Here is a 22071-nt window from a genome sequence, read left to right as displayed (position 1 = left end):
AACCTTGGTTGGCATGGAAAAATGGTTTTGTTTCCCCCCTTTAAGTCTAAGTGTTCTTCCACATAACGAGCCTGTTCCACAGCTTCTGCAACTGAGGATGGTTTCCACATCCACACCATTGCCCTAATCTTAGGGTTCAATCCATAAATGAAACGATCTGCTTGGCGCTGGTCAGTATCCATGTAGGAGACATACTTGACCAATTCCATGAATCTAATTTCATATTCTTCTATCGTACGATTTCCCTGTACCAAGGCATGGAAGGCTCCTACCTGTTGTTCTTCATAATATGCTGGTAGGTACTTTTTCCTGAATCTCTCCTCGAATAACTCCCAAGTAACTGTGTCCGGAGTGAGGTGTAGTTGATGCTCTAAGTTACCCCACCAATTCAGAGCACTATCTCTGAGTTGGAATATTGCTATTTTAGCTTTTGAATTGGAATTATAATCCCTTAGTGCGAAGCACCTTCTCATTCCTTCTAACCAGGCTTCTGCACGTTCGCTGACACGACCTCCGGCAAACTCCGAGAGCTTAATATTTTGGAGTTCCCTAGTAATGTCCTCAATTGGAGGTCCTCTATCAAAGTCCTTGATCCCTTGAGATTTCCTAACCCTAATGGAGGTTGCTCTGCTTCCACTTCATTTGTTTGGCGCCCTTTTAAAGTCTCATTAATTGCTTCTAGGGAATGCAAGATGAGAGTCAACTCTGATGAAGGTAATGGGTTATTTGTAGGAGGTCCTTGTGATGACTCTCCTTGACCTTGATTTCTTTGCGTCCTCACCATTTTGAATTGTTCAAATATCTGTATGATACACAAGACTCATTAATCCATCCTAGGACTTGTCCCTCTTAGCTAACTCACATACATGTGTATAACGATAGTCATAAGTTTTTCTTTTACTATGCTCGTAAACAAGCATTATTAGTACTGAGAAGATTCCCAAGGATCTACCAAATCCTCTCATGTGTGAGTTCTACATAACTTACAAATTTTCTCTTGAGACTCGCTAGGGTATTGGTGCAATGTACTTGTAAGTCACGCTCTAACACAAATTGTTTTCTTTAGTACCATAGCTATAATTTAATATTAAGCTAATTAATAACTTGGTTTAATATATTCAAATAATTAAGTTAAATACTAATGTGAATAATACCCTTTTTAGTCATGTCTTCCTTCTATGGCCATTAGTTGTTCCTTCCCACCCTTTATATTATGTTTTTTAAAATCCTTTATGTCCATTTTATGAATCTTGGGACCTCCTATAAGACATATAAACAATTGGTCTCACCTCCTGAAGAGGCTGTGTCTTTGAAGCAAGGTTCCTAAGAAATTATGAATGCATATATATATATATATATATATATATATATATATATATACCTATTTGCAATAATTAGATTAAAGAAGAAAAATTACATTGCCAAAATAAATGTGACTTCTTACTAGCTTCATAGACAAAATCTAAAATATTGTGGGATGAAAGAATGCCACTTTGTGATATTAATAGAAAGGAGAATGAAAATTAATATCACTTATATAATTGAAAAACACATAAATCTCAATTTCAAAATGTATTTAACATATAATTTTCATAACTTCTTAACTCATCGAAACTAATGGAATTGAGAGAAGCTTTTAGGTCAATATTTTTGACTTAATTTCGATAGATTTTTTTATTTTTATTTTTATTTATTTTTTGTACATAAGAGATGGCTGTGAGGTTGCAATATTGAGCCATATCTTGAATGAGTGGCATAGCTTTGGTATGCACAAAAATGAGTTTAATCCATGCCTAGAGCAATGTGTTTCATACCCAAACATTGTCAGACATGTTTTCAATCTTCAAGGATCAAAGTTTTCAAAGACTCAGAAACACAGAAGACAGTTTTGGCTCAACCATATGTGAAACTAAAGAAAAATAACAATGAAGACCAAAAGAAGCCTGCACAGACTCAAAGATTCCAAGGGATGGCTAGTTGAAGACTCTTTCAAAATACTAGAAATACTATCTTCAACCCAACAAAATCATTCTGATGGGAAAAGTGAAGAAATAAAATCTGCTTTGGAGTCTCTTTTGCCAGTCAAGGATGGGCAGTGGTTGCTGAAAGACACTACAGAAACACAAAAAATAACAGGCTTATTTCTTTGCTGTGCAGCACTAGCTTCATCCAATGCCAACATGGCAGCCCTGATGTCATGGATTCCAAAAAAATTGCAGGTTGTTGCAGTTGAGACAATTAGAGACTTATCAGAGGTTGTTTATTCTGATCCTGAGCAAAACCCATTGAATGTTGTTGGCAATTATTCAATCTCATACAGTGACAAGGGTTTGGATTTGAAAAAAATAGGGTTCGAAAAGAGATTAGTCATAGAGTTAATACCCATAATATTTCCGATGATAAAATATTCCATTAAAAGTAGCTGCAGTAATTTTAAGGACGATGAATTGGATGCAGACTTTCGCGGTGCATCAGTAACTCCTTCGGTCATAGCATCACACTAGATGCATTGGTGTTTGAAATAGATTCAACATCCATATATAGGACCATTATGTACATTGGTTATCCCTTGGGCATTGACAACCTTAGATCATTGGTCTCCTGAAGTGAAGGGTCAAGGTATGATAGCTCTTGTCCATTTAGCAAAGAATTTGAATTTTGCTGAGCTCTTTTGGTAGAAGGATGTGATACTCAATGCAACTTGCCAGAATATATCTGGTATTGAACAACTTTGGTAATCCGTAGTTGAAATGTATGTGACACTTGTCACTTGTATTGAGTGGAGGAACCCTCGTGGACATTGGTATGGATAAATATTCAATGAAATGCTTGGAGAGATGGAGAGGCATACTGGAGATAAGGAACACTGCATCGTATGGCTCCAACATATTGAGCCACTAATTGAGGGAATGGGATTGGTTATCCTAGCTTATTTTAGGCATTTATTTCCCCTTTTCTTTGATTAGTTGCATGCAAAGGATGATGCCACAATGATACTGGTTATTCAAAGGATTCTCACCATCACTAAGTTGACGTGGATGCGTAATACCCCATATGTGGAAAGGTTGGTGGAAGAACTAGTGCTTGCACACAAGGGATCATCATCACGGAAATACGGTTTTGATATTCGTACTTCTGTTGTTCAAGTCTCGGGAGAATTGAGGAGGCGCACCAATAATTTGACAAATGCCTAAGCAAGATGTGTTATCTTGGACCACTGCGATATCTTAGTTATGCACACAAAGGGAATGGGGAGGAAGATTGGAGATTCATTGTTATTTTCATTTCTAGATTCCTGTAGCAAATAAAATCATCAATGATTCTCAAAAGCTAAAGGTTGGTAATGCAGAAAGGTGATGGTGTTTCAGATCCCAGGTCTGGGCATTGCAAAGATTGAGCAAGGTTCTGACGGAACCTCTTTTGGGCATTCAAGGTAGTGATGCTTGCAGAGGCCTTGTTTGAGGTACCAGATGAGATTCCTAGATAATCAGTTGCTCTTTCACAAACAACGTCATTATCTCATGTTTCACCGACAGCACCTGAGTCTGCTGTCAACTCATTCCACATCAGGAATCACAAGAAACTTGAGAAAAATAAAAATGTAAATAATGAAGCAACAGAGTGCTACATTTTCCTTGTAGAATATGAGGAAGGAGATAAAATCCGGGTTTTTTCCTATCACCATGAGCACCATATGGCCTGTGTTAATAAATGGCTAAAAGAAATACACATAGTATGATAAAAGAAGTTCTAAATATCAATTATTGTCAATTTGATAATGTAGAAATGCATGATTGTCTGCTATAATGTAGATTGCCCAGATTTTTTTACTCTATGTTGAAACTTGTTACGTTGATTGCTCTCTCTGCAGCGTAGGCATCTCTGAGTTCTGCATCTTTTGCTAAATTCTGATTGTTTAGATTTTTTCTTACTGTTTAAATTTGTCACATATCTTTTATCTTCATCCAACTTGCATCCATTATTGCCCACATGTGAAATCTATAAACAAATTCTTATGACATTGTCTATGATCCCTTTTGTCGTATTTTAATGTTATGATTTTTTTATATTATCATTTGTGATTTATATGGAATTGTACTATCAGGTTTTTATTATTCATGGCTAATCTTTTTCAGCACTTGTATGGTCCAGATTTCAATTTGAGTCCTATCAGTTGTCAATCGCATTCAAAGTGGACAACGTACATGTTGAATATTATTTTATGTTTGAAGCTGTTTGTTCATATTTGGGGCTGATTGGGTTGCTTGGCGAATACTGTCCTACATCAAAGAAAAGAATAAACAACTTCGTCTTTGTAGCAAATTTTTTTGGCTGTATGCAGCCAAAGCCAAGTCAGAAGTCGAGGTTGATTTGGGTTTGCAGTTGGATGCACCCATTTTTCCACGTGCAAGGTGGAGTGTTAAAACATCATAGAGAATGTCCATTTTCCCAGCAGGCATTTGGTGGCCTTTTACATACTCTAGTATCTAACTCTTGATAGAAATAGTTCTTCAAAATCCAAATTCACTCTTGCCTTTGTTATGAAACCAACTCACAAAAAGATAGAAAAGATAGATAAACGCCTTAGAAATAAGCCTCTTCGAGGGGGAAACCTCCTTTACATTACACAAATAAACAATTCTTGGATGATACAAATGACAAGAACTCCATTCTATATATAGGAGTCTAAGGGTCATAATATAATCAGAGCCGATATAACAATAATAAAGTAAGGGCACAATAATAACAATAGTGGGCTTCTATGGGGCATAATAATAACAATATGGAGACTACATGGGCACAAAAGTATAATAAGGGGGTTGTACTAATAACAATAAGGGGTTACACTACTAGTATAGGGACCTAACATGCCCCTCTCCTTCAAAAAGTGTTGTCCTCAACGCTTGAGTAGTTCTTGATGCTTCTGTATAAAATTCTTGTCCTCCCATGTGGAACCTTCAGTGGGTAAGTTCTTCCACTTGAGGAGATACTCTGAAATTGATTGATTTCGTAGCTGTCGGTTTCTTGTTTCTGTGACTACTCCAGGTTCCAATATGATTTTTCCTTCCTCATCAAGTTCTGGAAATATTGTTTGAACTGGGATCTTCTGCAACTTTTGAATGAGTGGCCACACTTCTTCATCCTTCTTCCATTCATCCCTTGCTTTGTTTATCCAATCTGGTTGGATAATAGAAATAGCACAAAATAATGCTTCCACATCCTCATCCTTTCTTGAGAGTGCATCTGCAACAACATTTTGCTTCCCTTTTTTGTAGATGATTTCAAAGTCATAACCCAACATATTTGTGACCCATTTTTTCTATTCTTCTAAAGATAATCTTTGTTCTAAAAAGTATTTAAGACTATCATGATCCATTTTTACCTTGAAGTGTCTTCCCATTAGGTAAGGTCGCCATTTCTTAAGTGCATGTAGTATTGCCAACATTTCCTTCTCATAAATAGCTTTCTTGAGATGTAGCCATAAAAATACCCAATCGCCTACATCAAAACTTCTTTCACTACGATGTTGATATGCTTGTTGTTTCATTTGATTCTGCACCAAAGTGGCGTTATCCTTTAAAAGTTGGAGAACTTGTTGTTGATGCTCGATGTGATCTTTCATTGCTTGAATCTTTTTCTTCTTGATATGTCCTTCTATCTTGAGAGTTTGAGGAGTGGTAATTTCTTCCAATGCATTACAAGATATGTTCGGATTCATTTCTTGATGCTCGATGTGATCTTTCACTTCTTGAACACTTTTCTTCTTGATATGTCCTACTATATTGATAGTTTGAGGAGTGGTAATTCCAGCCAATGCATTACAAGATATGGTCGGATTCATTTCTTATTTCTCTATGCGATCTTTCACTTCTTGAACCTTTTTCTTCTTGATATTTCCTTCTATCTTGAGAGTTTGAGGAGTGGTAATTCTTGCCAATGCCTTACAAGATATGGTCGGATTCATTTCTTCTTTCTCTAGGGTTGGTTCCTGGTGTATATCCTCTTCTTTTGATGTTTCTTGATCCTTTTCTTCCTCCTCTTCATAATCTATGTAAAATAATTTATTCTCAGCACACTTATGACCTTTAGTGTATTTGCTATCACAATTGTAACAAAGCCCTTTTTCTCTTTTTTCTTCCAATTGTTGTGGTGTAAACCTTGTAGGTTGTGGAAGGCTAGGAGAAAAAACACTTCCATAATTATAGTCGTGAGTGGTTGGATTCCTTGTTTCCATAATTTCACTTTCAATTTTTCTTGCCAACGTGAATGTCTTCTCCAATGGATCAGGTTCCCAAAGATGAACCTCATGTTGAATGTTATCCTTTAAAGTCCATATGAAGACATCAATCATTTGCTTCTCTAGAATATAATTTACCCTTATATTCAATTTTTTAAATTCCTCAATGTGCTCTTCCATTGAACCCTTTTGTTTGAGATTTATCAATTGGCTAAATAAGGTGTTACTCTTTGTATCCTCATAATGTGCTATCATTTCTTCCGTGAAAATTGACCAAGTGACAAGTGCTTTACGAGAACAAAGCCGTTTATACCATAAAAATTGATTTGGTTCTAAATATAAAGATGCAATATGTACCTTTGTAACAGTTGAACCTCATGTATATCAAAATATTTCTCCATCTGTAGTATCCAATTTACCGGATCCTTGCCATCAAACTTCCTCATATCTCTTTTTCTTGATTTTAGGAGCTCACCCTTGAATATGTTGTATCTTTGAAATTTATGATCTCCAAGGTCTGCAATTGCGACCTGCGGTATCCCTCTGCATCCTATTTCCAATGCCATAAGTTTGATCGAAATTGGAATCTCCAAGAAAGAGTTATGCCCTATCTCCCAAGATGACCTAATTATATACTTTTTTAGTAGAGTGAACTTGTACGAAGTGACACGTATCACTGTTTCGACCTTCAGATTTGAAAAATATACATAGAAAACTACAGTCCGTCCTATTTCTGTAACTTCTTACGAAATTTCAATTTGATGCTCCGAGAGACAGTTATGAAAATTTTCCCCAGGTCACTTGTTTGGGATGTAATTCGGGAGCCTGCAGAAACCCTAAATGTCTTGGACCGTATCTCCGAAAATATAGCGAAACAAGATCTGAAATTTGGGCCCAAGCTTCCCCACGATCTTGGCTCAAATGGGTTTTCATTTCAGAGTCTGAACCTTTGTAAAAACCAAATTATAGCGAAAATTCCATGATGACCTGTTTGAGATGAAATTCTGGAGCTTACAAAAACCATAACTTCCTCAGATCATATCTCTGAAAATATAGCGTGACAAGATCTAAAATTCTGACCTGAGGTTCAGACCGATTTCTTCTCAAATGGGTTTTGGTTTTAGATTCTGAAACTTCGTAGCACAAAATTTATAGCGAAAATTCCACGATGACCTATTTGGAGCAGCGAAACCCTAGAATCCAAAGCTCTGATACCAAATGTTATGAAACCAGCTCACAAAAAGATAGAAAATATAGATAAACACCTTAGAAATAAGCCTCTTCGAGGGGCAACCTCCTTTACATTACACAAATGCAATTCTTGGATGATACAAATGACAAGACCTCCATTCTATATTGGAGTCTAAGGGTCATAATATAATCAGAGTCGCCATAACAATAATAATGTAAGGGCACAATAATAAAAATAGTGGGCTTCTATGGGGCATAATAATAACAATATGGGGATTACATGGGCACAATAGTATAATAAGGGGGTTGTACTAATAAAAATAAGGGGTTACACTAGTAGTATAGGGACCTAACAACCTTCCACTTAATCACTGATTATAAAATATGGCTCTTCTAAATATTGGCAAGGGCAACAAAGATGATGCCTTTTACAGGTATAAGATGCCTAAGATGATTACAAAAATTGAGGGACGAGGTAATGGCATAAAGACAAATCTTGTCAATATGGTAGATGTGGCTAAAGCTCTTGCCAGACCCCCTTCATATACAACAAAGTATTTTGACTGTGAACTGGGTGCGCAATCAAAGTTCGATGAAAAATCTGGGATTGCTCTTGTCAATGGTGCTCATGATAGTGCTAAACTTGTAGCTTTGTTGGAGATTTTTATCAAGAAGTATGTGCAGTGCTATGGATGTGGCAATCCAGAGACAGAGATCCATATTTTAAAAACACAAATGATATCACTAAAGTGTGCTGCATGTGGATATGTTTCGGATGTTGATATGAGGGACAAGCTTACTACATTTATTTTGAAGAATCCGCCAGAGTAGAAGAAGGGAGGCAAAGATAAGAAGTCCATGAGAAGAGAAGAAAATGAACATTTGAATGTAGGAGAGGCTATTGATGAATAAGCTAAAAATCTAAGAAAGAATCCAAGAAAAAGGGCCACGAGGATGCATCCAAGGTTGCTAAGAAGAAAACTAGTTCTGACGAAGACCGTTCTCCTCCCAGAATCCATGTTGATGAAAACGAGGAGCCGGACGAGAATGATGATGTGAAATGGGCTACTAATACTTCCATTGAAGCTGCACAACAACGTATCAGAGAGTAGTTGACAACTGCTACAATTGAAATGGTCATGTTGGATAATTAGGAAGAACAAAAGTCTAAATCACCAAAGAAGCCTTAAGGCAAGAATGAAAAGGTTGAGCTTGATAAGAAATCTCTGTTGGCATTATGATACATATGTTGTACTTGATGGCAACCCACTCATCTCAGATAATAAATTATAGTGTAGAGAAAATTTCACGCACTTATATGCAGAGAAAAGTTTATTTCATGTAGAGAAAAGTTCACGCACTTTTATGCAGAGAAAAGTTTATTTCATGTAGAGAAAAGTTCACGCACTTTTATGCAGAGAAAAGTTTATTTCATGTAGAGAAAAGGTTCACGCACTTTCATGCAAGGAAAAGCGCGTATATGTTGGAGAACTTACCTTTGGTCCATGGTAGTTAGTCCTTGGTATTTGAACCTATAAGGAAAAGCGCGTATATGTTGGAGAACTTACCCTTGGTCCATGGTAGTTAGTCCTTGGTATTTGAACCTATGAGGAAAAGCGCGTATATGTTGGAGAACTTACCTTTGGTCCATGGTAGTTAGTCCTTGGTATTTGAACCTATGGTTTTGGACCATGGTACGCACTTTCATGCAAGGAAAAGTGCGTATATGTTGGAGAACTTACCTTTGGTCCATGGTAGTTAGTCCTTGGTATTTGAACCTATGGATTTGGACCATGGTACCTCGTCAAAAGTGTTGATCTCACGCAATTTCATGGTTGGTTCATGGTATTAGTCCGACAGTTTTTGATCCTATGGTTTTGGCCCGTGGTATTGCATCCAAAAGTGTTGATCTCACGTACTTTCATGGTTGGTTCATGGTATTAGTCCAACAGTTTTTTGATCCTATGGTTTTGGCCCGTGGTATTGTGAAAGGCCTAAGACTATAAAAGAGGAAGGAGATCATTTGGCAAAGCATCTTCTGAATTATCGAATATCTGATAAAGTGCTAGATCTGGAATATTGTGATTGGGTTTTGGTGCAGATCTGGATCTGAATGAAGAAGGAACCTGAGCATAAGGAGAAGGATAAGTTCTATTGATGGGTCAAAATCTTAAGGCTGGAATAGTGGTATCTCTATATGATTTTGATCTGTGATATGTGGCATACGCTTGATCTATAAATCTAATAATCTGGGTCTGAATTATTGATGCATGTTTTATTGTACACATGTTATGATCTGGGTATGTCTAATGTAACAACTGCAAAGTTATAAGGAAATATTTGCAGATCTGTATGCGGGTTGGCTTTGGTGAAATCAGAGATTGATGATGCAAGTGTAGTTGATGGGTTTTTGATGTTCTTGGATCCAGTTTGAAAATTTATGAAAAGTGGTCCTTGAAAGAAAAGAAGTAGGGGGTTGTAGCTCCCTTCCAGGAGAGACTGGAAAACGAGAGAGAGTTGTAGCTCTCTGCAAGTTGCAGCCTGCGTACTGGTAAAGGACTGCACCAGTACAAAACCATTGTAAAAGGAGTTTCTAATTTGAAAGAAGATAGAGACATATTGCAACAGGTGGTTTTCACCCACATTGGGTTTCCACCTTACATCTTGTGTTCTTTGGTGTGACTATCTGTTTTCTTTGTTCATGCTCATTATTTTATGGTACTGACATGCAAAAATAATTCAAAGAATAAATAAGGAAGATTTATTAAAAGAACTTGATAATACCGATTCACCCCCCCTCTCAGTATTATTTCCAACAATTGGTATTAGAGCCAGGTTCTTCAGAGAAGCTTGATCGCTTGAAGGAAGATCATTCATCATGAGCAACTACGAGAGGGAAGCATCAATCAGGCCACCAATTTTTGATGGGACAAACTTCAATTATTGGAAGGTAAGAGTTACTGCCTATCTTCAATCTCTTGGTACAGAAGTTTGGGATATCATAGATACAGGCTACACTTTTCCTTCAGCTACTCCTACAGATACGGCCGAAAAGAAGAAATATGAAACAAATGCTAAAGCAGTCAATACTCTGCTGGGATGCTTATCTCAAACAGAATTCGTGAAGGTTATGCAATATAAATCCGCAAAAGAAATATGGGACAAGATTGTCTTGAGCTACGAAGGAGATGAACAGGTAAAGCGTGCTAAACTTCAAACCCTCAGAATTCAGTATGAGAATCTCAGAATGTATAATGATGAAAGTGTGGCTAACTATTTCCTTCGGGTAGATGAGATTGTTAATTGCATGAAAAACTTGGGTGAAGAAATAAAAGAGGCTATTGTGGTTGAAAAAGTTCTAAGATCATTGTCCCCCAAGTTTGAATCTAAAGTGTCTGCAATAGAAGAAAAGGAAAATCTACGAATTCTTACTATGTCTCAGCTACACAGAATTCTAACTGCTTATGAAATGAGAAAGGGAGGTCCATCAGACAGAAGAGAAGCTGCTTTCAAGGCTTCAGGCAAAGGAGACTATTATGAAGCAAGTCACGTGCCAGAAGAAGAAGAAGAAGAATCAAATTTTGTCAGAAATCTTCAAAGGGGAACTGGAAGGTTCAGAGGTAAGTTACCTTTTAAATGCTTTGCTTGTGGAAGAGTAGGTCATTATGCTGCAAAATGTCCTCATAAGGATAAAGGAAAAGAACCTGCTAGATGGAACAAGAAACAGATTGCAAATAAGAAAAGCTACTACACTCATGAAGATAGTGATGGTCTATCAAATAGTGACGAAGATGAACGAGGTAATGACTATAAACTCTTAATGGCATTTGAAGATGATGATTACATGGATGCTATAGATGTGGATAGCTTTTGTGAAGAAATTTCTAGACTCAAGACATGTATAGAAGAAAAGAATAGGATCATTGATACTCTACAACTTCAAATTGATGAAAAAGAAAAATATCTTGAAAAGTTAGAAGGCGAAATTGTTGGTCTTAGAAAAGAGATTGAGAAAACAAAGGCTATTAATCTTAAGTTTGTCAAAGGATCTGAAACTCTGGATGAGATCATCAATGTACAGCGCTCTCCTCTAAACAAGATAGGTCTGGGCTATAATGGAGAAACTTCTCAAGCATCCACCTCAAAGAGTTATCTTAATGCAGCAAGAAGGAATGAGCAAAAGCACAATGGAGATCACCAAGTAAAGCAGGGACCAATTACAAACAAAGACTATCAGGAAAATCAGGGGCAATCTGTCTTAAGGATGAACAAAAGCTACAACCAGCCACAGGTAAAATCCTCTCAATTTGCTTCAAGAATGAATGACAATAGAAATTACAATTGTTTGGCCGGAAGATTTGATAACCGTAGATATTTCTTCAATGGACAATGCTTTTCTTGCCATAACTTTGGTCACAAAGCAGCTCAATGTGTTGCATATAAAACGATCATGACTAGAGAAGCTCAAAAACAAAGAAGTATGACCGGGATTACAAAAAGGACCTATAACAACTTTTCGGTTCTTGAAAATGAAGTTGAATGTTCTATTTGCAATAACTTTGGTCATGAAGATTCTGAATGCAGGAGCAGGTTTCAGCAGACAAAGGAACAAGCCTCAAGCACCAAAACATGGAGAATAAAGGAACCACAAACAGAAAGATGTGGGATAGCATTTTATGCAGAGGGACAGGAAAATCTATGGTACATTGACAGTGGATGTTCAAAGCATATGACAGGTGATAAAGAAAAACTTGAATCATATTCTGCTCTAGAAAAAGGAAAGAAAGTTTCTTTTGGAAATGATACTCCTGCAACTATAAAAGGAAAAGGCACTGCTCAGTTAAAAGAAAAGGTCAAAGCTGGAAATGTTTTGTATGTTGATGGATTGAAACATAATCTTCTAAGTGTCAGCCAGATGTGTGATCAAAGAACCGAGGTGATATTCAGATCAAATGGATGTCTTGTTCGTGATCTTGATACAGGTAAAACAGTGATCAAAGGTAAAAGAACTCCAAATAATCTATACATATTTGAAGAAGGACAACAACAATGCTATCTGAGCAAGGATGATGAGCACTGGTTATGGCATCGGAGGTTGGGGCATCTAAGCTTTTCACAAATAAGGAAAGCATGCAAATATCAGGCAGTTCGTGGTCTTCCAGATATCAAAGTTCCAGACAACACCATATGCAAATCATGTCAGTTTGGAAAGCAAACCAGAACTACCTTTCCGGAAAAGGAAGGATTAGCTAGCATGCCTCTTGAGCTAGTACATACAGATACATGTGGTCCATTCAGGAAAAGGACACCTCGAGGAGAAGAATACTTGATATTATTCATTGACGATTTCTCCAGGTTTGTCTGGTTAGGACTTATGAAGCACAAAGATGAAGCATTCGAAAAATTCAAATCCTTTAAAGCCTTGGTTGAAAATGAATCAGGATACAAAATTAAGTGTCTTAGATCCGACAGAGGTGGGGAGTTTACCTCAAATGAATTTTTCGATTTCTGTGAAGAACATGGGATAAGAAGAGAATTCTCTACAGCTAGAACTCCTCAGCAAAATGGAGTGGTGGAAAGAATGAACAGAACTGTCCAACAAATGGCTCGTGCTATGCTTGATGAATCTGGAACTCCCGCAACTTTCTGGGGTGAAGCAGCACATGCTGCGGTTATTATTCTCAACAAAACAAATGTCCGAGTGAACAGCACTCAAACCCCTCATGAGCTCTGGTATGGTGAGACTCCTTCGTTAAAGCACTTCAAAATCTTTGGGAGCAAATGCTATATTAAAAATACTGATGAGCAACTTGGCAAACTTGAACCTAGAGCAGATGAAGGCATCCTTCTTGGTTATTCTCCACACAACAAAGCATACAAGTGCTATAATAAAAGACTTGGAAGAATTGTTGACAACATTGATGTAGTGGTTGATGAGAAGGGATACATTCCTAGGCAAGTAAATCATGAAGATATCGAAGAAGATGAAGGCCATCCTCAAAGACATAATGATGAAGAAGAAGAACCTCAAGAAGAACCAGAGGAGCAGATAAGGATAGAAGAGAAGATTCCATCCAGATATGTTCAGAAGAATCATCCAGAATCTCAGATTTTGGGACAGAAAGAAGCAGGTGTACAAAAAAGAAGAACAATTGCAGAAGCTTCAAGCTATTTGGCATTACTCTCTTCCACTGAACCACAAAATGTGAAAGAGGCATGCAAAGATGAATGTTGCGTCAAAGCAATGGATGAAGAACTTGAGCAGATCGAAAAGAACAACACTTGGGAGCTGGTTCCTAGACCAAAGGATAAGAATGTTATAGGAACAAAATGGGTCTTCAAAAATAAATTGAATGAAAATGGAGAAGTAATTAGAAACAAGGCCAGACTTGTTTGTAAAGGGTATGCGCAGCAAGAAGGAATAGATTTTGAAGAAACTTTTGCTCCTGTTGCAAGACTTGAGGCCATCCGAATGTTCCTTGCTCTCTCAAGCTTTCAAAACTTCAAAGTATTTCAAATGGACGTGAAATCAGCCTTTCTGAATGGAGACTTGGAAGAAGAAGTATACATTGAGCAGCCAGATGGTTTCATTCTTGGAAATGATCCAAATCTTGTATGCAGATTGAAAAAGGCTCTCTATGGCCTCAAACAAGCTCCAAGGGCTTGGTACTATCGTTTGGACAAATATCTTCATCAACAAGGTTTTTCAAAAGGATCAGCAGACAGCAATCTTTATATAAAAGTTGAAAATGACAAATTGCTGATACTTGTTGTGTATGTAGATGACATTATCTTTGGCAGCAATGAAGAAGCTATGAGTCAAAGCTTTGCCTTGGTGATGCAGAAAGAATTCGAAATGTCCTTGCTGGGAGAATTGACATATTTTCTTGGTTTGCAAATCCAACAAAATGAAGGAGGGATCTTCTTGTCTCAAACCAAGTATCTCAAGCAGATTTTGAAGAAATATGGTATGGAAGAAGCAAAACCAGTATGTACACCCATGGTCACAGGATGTAACCTCAGTGCAAATGATGAATCAACAACAGTGCATCAACCAACTTACAGATCTATGATTGGAAGTCTACTTTATTTGACAGGTACCTGACCAGACATCATGCATGCACTGGGAATAGTTGGAAGATTTCAGGCAAATCCAAAGGAAACTCATCTTCAGGCAGTAAAGAGAATCTTCAAATATCTTCAAGGGACTCAAAACTATGGCTTATGGTATCCTAGAGATACAGATCTCACACTTCATGCTTATACAGATGCAGATTGGGCCGGAAGCGTGGATGACAGGAAAAGCACAAGTGGTGGTGCATTCTTTATGGGTTCCAGATTAGTATCTTGGTTCAGCAAGAAACAGAGTTCGATTGCCTTGTCTACAGCTGAAGCAGAATATGTTGCTGCTGCATCTTGCTGCACTCAACTCCTTTGGATGATGCAGACCTTGCAGGATTTTCAAATCACTTGTACACCACCCATCTCCATCTTATGTGATAATACAAGTGCAATCAGCATTTCAAAGAACCCAATCATGCATTCAAAAACCAAGCACATACCAATCAAGTATCACTTTCTTCGGGAACAAGTGCTTGAACAAAAGGTCAAGTTGGAGTATGTTCCTTCTAAGGAACAGGTTGCTGATATACTCACCAAACCATTGCCTAGGGAGACCTTTGAATACCTCAGGAAAAAGCTGGGGGTTGTTGATGCATCATCTTGTTGTTGAATCTCTTCTGATTGTTGGTTGTACGCAAGGTTCATCTGCAGTATATGCGTACATGTGCTGGGTTGCGGATTGGTCAAAGATCGAATGGCACAGGTTCAGGGGGAGCATATCATGCATTGTTGGCATTATGGAGGAAGTACAGAAGGAGATCATGGATGCTGGTCTGAATATTGCTGCAATACGTCTCTATCTCTTTCATGGTCATGGATTATGGTTCTTCTTTGCAGATCTGGTTTATAGTCAAGGGGAGCATGTTCTTAGGGGGAGCATAACCCTTTGCCCTTGATGTCAAAGGGGGAGAGTGATTGGTTGTTGTTGCCATCAAGTCCAAAGGGGGAGATTGTTGGCATTATGATACATATGTTGTACTTGATGGCAACCCACTCATCTCAGATAATAAATTATAGTGTAGAGAAAAGTTCACGCACTTATATGCAGAGAAAAGTTTATTTCATGTAGAGAAAAGTTCACGCACTTTTATGCAGAGAAAAGTTTATTTCATGTAGAGAAAAGTTTATTTCATGTAGAGAAAAAGTTCACGCACTTTCATGCAAGGAAAAGTGCGTATATGTTGGAGAACTTACCTTTGGTCCATGGTAGTTAGTCCTTGGTATTTGAACCTATGGTTTTGGACCATGGTACCTCGTCAAAAGTGTTGATCTCACGCAATTTCATGGTTGGTTCATGGTATTAGTCCGACAGTTTTTGATCCTATGGTTTTGGCCCGTGGTATTGCATCCAAAAGTGTTGATCTCACGTACTTTCATGGTTGGTTCATGGTATTAGTCCAACAGTTTTTTGATCCTATGGTTTTGGCCCGTGGTATTGTGAAAGGCCTAAGACTATAAAAGAGGAAGGAGATCATTTGGCAAAGCATCTTCTGAATTATCGAATATCTGATAAAGTGCTAGATCTGGAATATTGTGATTGGGTTTTGGTGCAGATCTGGATCTGAATGAAGAAGGAACCTGAGCGTAAGGAGAAGGATAAGTTCTATTGATGGGTCAAAATCTTAAGGCTGGAATAGTGGTATCTCTATATGATTTTGATCTATGATATGTGGCATACGCTTGATCTATAAATCTAATAATCTGGGTCTGAATTATTGATGCATGTTTTATTGTACACATGTTATGATCTGGGTATGTCTAATGTAACAACTGCAAAGTTATAAGGAAATATTTGCAGATCTGTATGCGGGTTGGCTTTGGTGAAATCAGAGATTGATGATGCAAGTGTAGTTGATGGGTTTTTGATGTTCTTGGATCCAGTTTGAAAATTTATGAAAAGTGGTCCTTGAAAGAAAAGAAGTAGGGGGTTGTAGCTCCCTTCCAGGAGAGACTGGAAAACGAGAGAGAGTTGTAGCTCTCTGCAAGTTGCAGCCTGCGTACTGGTAAAGGACTGCACCAGTACAAAACCATTGTAAAAGGAGTTTCTAATTTGAAAGAAGATAGAGACATATTGCAACAGGTGGTTTTCACCCACATTGGGTTTCCACCTTACATCTTGTGTTCTTTGGTGTGACTATCTGTTTTCTTTGTTCATGCTCATTATTTTATGGTACTGACATGCAAAAATAATTCAAAGAATAAATAAGGAAGATTTATTAAAAGAACTTGATAATACTGATTCACCCCCCTCTCAGTATTATTTCCAACAATCTCAAGCTGAAAACAGTGATGGGGTGTCTAAGAAGCGTGTCAAGAATGAAAAGGGTGAACTTGATAACAAAACTCAAGCTGAAAATGGTGATGAGGTATTTGAGAAGCCCATTCAACAGGATATTGAGGAGGAGACTCTTTTGACCAAATTGAACACATTGAGCATTCATGATGAGCTTCTCCTTGCTTTCAAGGAGCACTTGAAGACTGGAGATTCTCTGAAACAATTACAATCCTACATACAATCTTCAAATGGTTCTCCACAGGAAATCATGAATGCCTATTTTGAAGCTCTTTTCGAGGGTGTTGGAAGAGGATTTTCAAAAGAGGCAGTGGAGAAAAAAATCATTAAATTAGTCTTAAATGAAATCAGTTCCACATAATTTTTATAAAAAAAATTAACGGAGATTTGTGTCTTGTGGGTCTTGGGTCTAGAATTTGAACCCGCTCTGATACCACATGTAAGGCTCCATCCTAGGGTCCTCTAACAAAACTAAATTCCTCTAATTTTAAATACAATAAAACGGGAAATAAATTATTTGTAACTAAACTTTAAATTGATGATAATTGTTGTGGAGGTAAATCCCCTCTGCGGATAGAGGCGATCCCTACTAGTCCAAACAAGGTCTAGCAACAATCAAACAATGCTAACACGCAGGTTCCTAATTACAAATAAAAGACCAATGATGAAGGCCTACCTGGGTCCCAACGCTAACACTTGTAGAAGAGTTGAAACTCCCGTTCCTTTGCTCCAGCTGGTCACAATCCTCACGATCCTCGTGCATGGACACCTGCACATGCAAAGAACGATACAAACACAAGCATAAAATCTAGTAGATTTAACTATATATCAGTCAGAAAGGATATAACTCAAACATCATCATAAAGACATTAAGAGTGGAACCATAATGATAGTCGTCTATTATTAATAAACAAAGAAGAATACAACCATAGTTCTGACGTCAAATCCTTCTCAAGAGGGTCCAGCCAGCAAGTCTCTCAAGCATTCACCCTTGAAGGTAGATCTCCCAAGACAAAAACTCTCTCTCTCACAAGTTTACACAAGAAAGAAACACTTCACAACCTTCCTCAAGCTCCCTAGCAATCCCACACTTGTCACACCAACTACCTATCAAGCCCACACACTAGCAGCAACACTCCAAGCACTATCAATTCCAAAACTAGCTGCTCATGGCAATGGTAGAGGTTTAAGTAGGAGAAGGAGTCTCCATGAATGGTGGGAGGATGAGCTTATCTCCAAGGAAGGTGGCTCAAATGACGAAACAGACATGCCAGAGAAGGGAGGGCGACATTTACAAGGCCAACAACCAGGTCTGGAGTCATCTGGAAGGCCGGCTGTTAGAACAAACTCGCCCAAACTGGATCAGCGCGGGTTCATAACTGCACTGGAGCGCTGACATCGCTACTGAATAACAAAGAAAGTCACATCAGCGTGATCAGATATAAATAACAGATGCGCTGTCTCATGAAATTCGACCAGCGCGGGAATCACGTGTACTTCCGCGCTGGCAGCGCATTCGGTCTGTTATGGAGCGCCCGTCAGCGCGTTTATTTTGACAACAGTCGCGATGATAGTAAAACTTTGGCAAAGTGGGTCATTTGGCAACATTAGAGAGCATGAGCATGATTAATTGGACTCATGACACAGTAGGAAGACTGGTAGGAAGACAGTGACAAATTACTGTGTAACAGATGCCCCCTAAAGCATGAAGCCCGAGAGAGTGGGAGGGGTGAAATGCTTTACAAAACTGGCTGAACTGGAACACCACCAGGAAGAACCTGCACGTATGTACAACTGATATCTCTGATAATCAACTACATGTAGTCTAGGCATGGGCGCAGCCATCCAAAAGACATACGAAGGAGGTCTGTGGTATGGACGCAGCCACCCAGCTAAAGAGACCATGATGATAACAAAGGTATGGTCGCAGCCATCCATGAAGACTCAGGTATGGGCGCAACCATCCATCAATGAGTCATGTAATGATCATAATAATCCACAAACTCGCAACCTGGATCTCAATAGACAAAATCCAGGGTCTTGCGCTCCATCTCGACCCGAACAAAGTACAAGTTCAAGCATGTGAATATGGGAGTTGAAGTCGAACATGCAAGAACATCGTCTGATTACCAGTCAATGATGAAAACTGTTAACAGACGCGAGAGGTACCACCAATAATGACAATGGTCCTCAAGGTACTATGGGTACAATCTATGGCGTGTGAATCAATGAGCTGGCGTCGAACACCCGCAGAATCATTCGATCGGAGGCCAATGATGAAAACCTCGCGTCGAACACGAAGAACCTGCCTTTGAGGCATGCAGGTTCTAAGGCACCTGAAGGGAGTCTCTAAGTCAACTTCCTGGATAAGGAGCTGAGGTCGACAGGAAGTGACCTTGATCGAAGGTGGGCCATAATGTTTCCCACATCATCGACACGAGACAGAGAAGGATAAGATATTTTGTGTGAGGTATCAGAGGGAGGTTGAGTATTCTGGTAGAGGTCAACTTCTCTTGAACATATCGGCGGCACGACAGTGGACTTGGCAGTATTTGACATTATATGATCAAGGGTCATGGTGACAAAGCAATGAGCAGATGAGAGGTCAAACAGGATAACCCAAACCCACGGAGGCCAGTGTGAAACAAGATGAGAGGTTCCCACCCAGACACGAATGCGGACAAGTGCCATGTTCAAGAGCGACATACTGCCGACACGACAATGATTATGATTCCATTTTCCCCACCATTCCTGGCGAGTACCCCGATTATTTTTCGATGACAAGCTTGACGGGGATATCATATGCTTGGAAGGCGTCATTTTGACAGAATCCGATGTCATTAAGTTTTAACGAGTCTGACAAAGGAAGAACTCGGCGTCTTTTCCTGTTTAGAGAGTCTGAAAAGACAGCAGAAAAGTGAACTCCAGGGGGGTCCTTTTTTGTAAAGTTGTGTCTCTCGAGCCCGAAAAAGTATAAAACAATACTTGAAAGAACCGCCCGACCAATATGATCGAGGAGTACTTTTCGTAAGGAGTGACTTCGACCCGAAAAAGTAGAAAAGCGGTCAGAAGCACGTCGTTTTGGAGCCAATAACGAGTTTGAAACGACAAAAACCCGGCGATCTTTTTTAGTTTAAACGGTCGAAAAAAGAGCTTGAAAGGCGACCGCCTCTCGTTTCTTTTAACGATTCGAGAGGGGGACTTGGCTATCTTTTCTTATTTCACGTCGAAAAAGAGCTTAAAGACGATGTTTCGGGACCAAGTGTGTATAGAACTGTCGTAATTCCACCGGCATGAGAGTCTGCACAAGAAACACCGCACGCGTAAACCTATTCGAGATAATATGGACCACATGCATAAAAACATAGTAAAACTATATTGGCACCAAGCACATGGTAAAAATCATCATAAAAATCCCACATTTATGAAAAATAATATTTAATTATGAAATTTTACCATAAATAGGGGGGTAAATAAAGTTTTTTTACCATTGTTACCATTTGGAGCTTTGGAGGACGTCTGGAGTTGTGAGGTTGACGAGCCGAATTCCACTCCGTACGCACATCAACCATCCTGCAGTCTGTTCCAGGTAGGTTCACCCTCCTCTACGCTCCATTTTGAAGTATTTTAGCTGCATTTCAACGGTGGGAAGTGATAGTTTGGGCGGATTGTTTGAAACTCAATCCGCTCTCGGTCAGCACGGATTTCCTTATCGGGTCTGCACTGATCGAAAAAGATTTACATAGACCACCCCCGGATCAGCGCGGAAGAGTGATGTACTTCCACGCTGACCCAGGAAAAATATCAAAGGGCGCCATGATCAGCGCGACTATTTTAAAAACAGTCGCACTGACGCCGCGCAACAAGTTTTTTAACAATTTGAACGTATGAAACTTTATGGACAGGGCCCTAATGAATTTTTTTTGATCATGCAGGGTAAAATGGCATTCGTTTGGCAGGAGCGAGCTCATGATAATGAGGACATAGCAGCATTTGCCGATGTTGGGTGCCGAAATGCAATGCGGGCGTGTGGGTTGCTCAAATTCTTCCTAACTCCGCGCCTGCGAGCACAGCCTGACCTTCTTGAATTCTTGATTAGAGCCTGGAATCCCACTGATGGGAAGTTTGTGATCCGAGGCCGAGACATTGAGTTTGACTATATAGATATCTATTTTTTGACCGGGTTATCACGTCGAGGTGAGATGCCCATTCTGGAGGGGCAGCGACCCGGTGGTGATACTCTGGATATGTTGATGGCCCAGGTGTGCCCACAGGCACGCAAGTCGCGGAGTGGGAAAGTAGCTATTCCTACGGTGGAGGACATCGTCCTTCGAACCATACTCTTCATGGTGACTCGGGCAGTGGGCTCTTTGGCCAATCACGAGGCCTCGAAGGCCCATCTTCGATTGGCTCTCGAATGCTTGAATCCTACCATATTCAACTGGGCAGCGGCGGTAACAACCAGTATGAAAAGACAGCTGACCAACTGCCGACGTGGAGAGTCGAAGCAGTTTGGCTATGGGTCGATTTTAGTCCCACTCATGCTGGAGCGGGTATCAGCATTACAGCTGTAGGACATGGTCGTGGATCCACCTAGAGGCCCCCGAGAGACGAGGGCCACACGATGGGGCCATGTCATGCCACGAGGAGGTGGCGGCCGACCAGTGGCATGGGGAGTATACTTCCGAGAGTGGCTGGATCGGCAGACTATTTTTGTGGAGGACTGGCCATATGCTAGCATAGACTTCCGTGGAGACCTAGACATGCCGCTGCCTGCTGGAGAGCAGTGGGACGATGGTGGTAAGCCACTTGATCTCTTTTTGATTTTTTATTTTTGTAATGTTTTTGATTTTTTTATGTACATGTCTTAACGATGAATGCTATGGTATGCAGATGTAGGACCGACGAGACCCCTTGGCTTGGCCCCAGAGGCGCGGAGGGATGCACAGGGCATTGGAGCTCTGGCCTTGGCTCCTCCGGGAGTCGATACGATGGAGACCGTGATACGGAACCTCGAGGGCTTACTGTCAGGGATTCCAGATTACCAGGGGATAGAGGAGGTCCCCATAGCATCTCAGATCCATACAGTGGGGGTAGAACCTAGGATGCACCGCCTTTTGAGGCGGGTGGCACGAGCGGCTGCAGATTATAGAGAGCATAACCCACCACAGTAGATATCTAGGTCTTTATTTCCTACTGATGGTTTTTTGAGAGACATGTGTCTCAG

The 22071-nt window shown here is 39.5% G+C and overlaps 2 pseudogenes; both read left to right on the top strand.

The window, feature by feature from the left end:
• Positions 1 to 1925: 1925 nt before the first annotated feature.
• Positions 1926 to 3194, top strand: LOC149150000 (uncharacterized protein At2g39910 pseudogene; annotated as a pseudogene).
• Positions 3195 to 7803: 4609 nt separating this feature from the next.
• Positions 7804 to 17205, top strand: LOC149149999 (putative eukaryotic translation initiation factor 5-1; annotated as a pseudogene).
• Positions 17206 to 22071: the final 4866 nt, after the last annotated feature.

This window comes from Pinus tabuliformis, chromosome 9 (genome assembly GCF_031772625.1).
Source record: "Pinus tabuliformis cultivar Carrire ecotype Pingquan chromosome 9, CPIR1, whole genome shotgun sequence".
NCBI classification, from domain to species: domain Eukaryota; kingdom Viridiplantae; phylum Streptophyta; class Pinopsida; order Pinales; family Pinaceae; genus Pinus; species Pinus tabuliformis.
The sequence above is the reverse complement of the archived record's forward strand: the minus strand, read 5'-3'. Positions and strand labels throughout refer to the sequence as shown.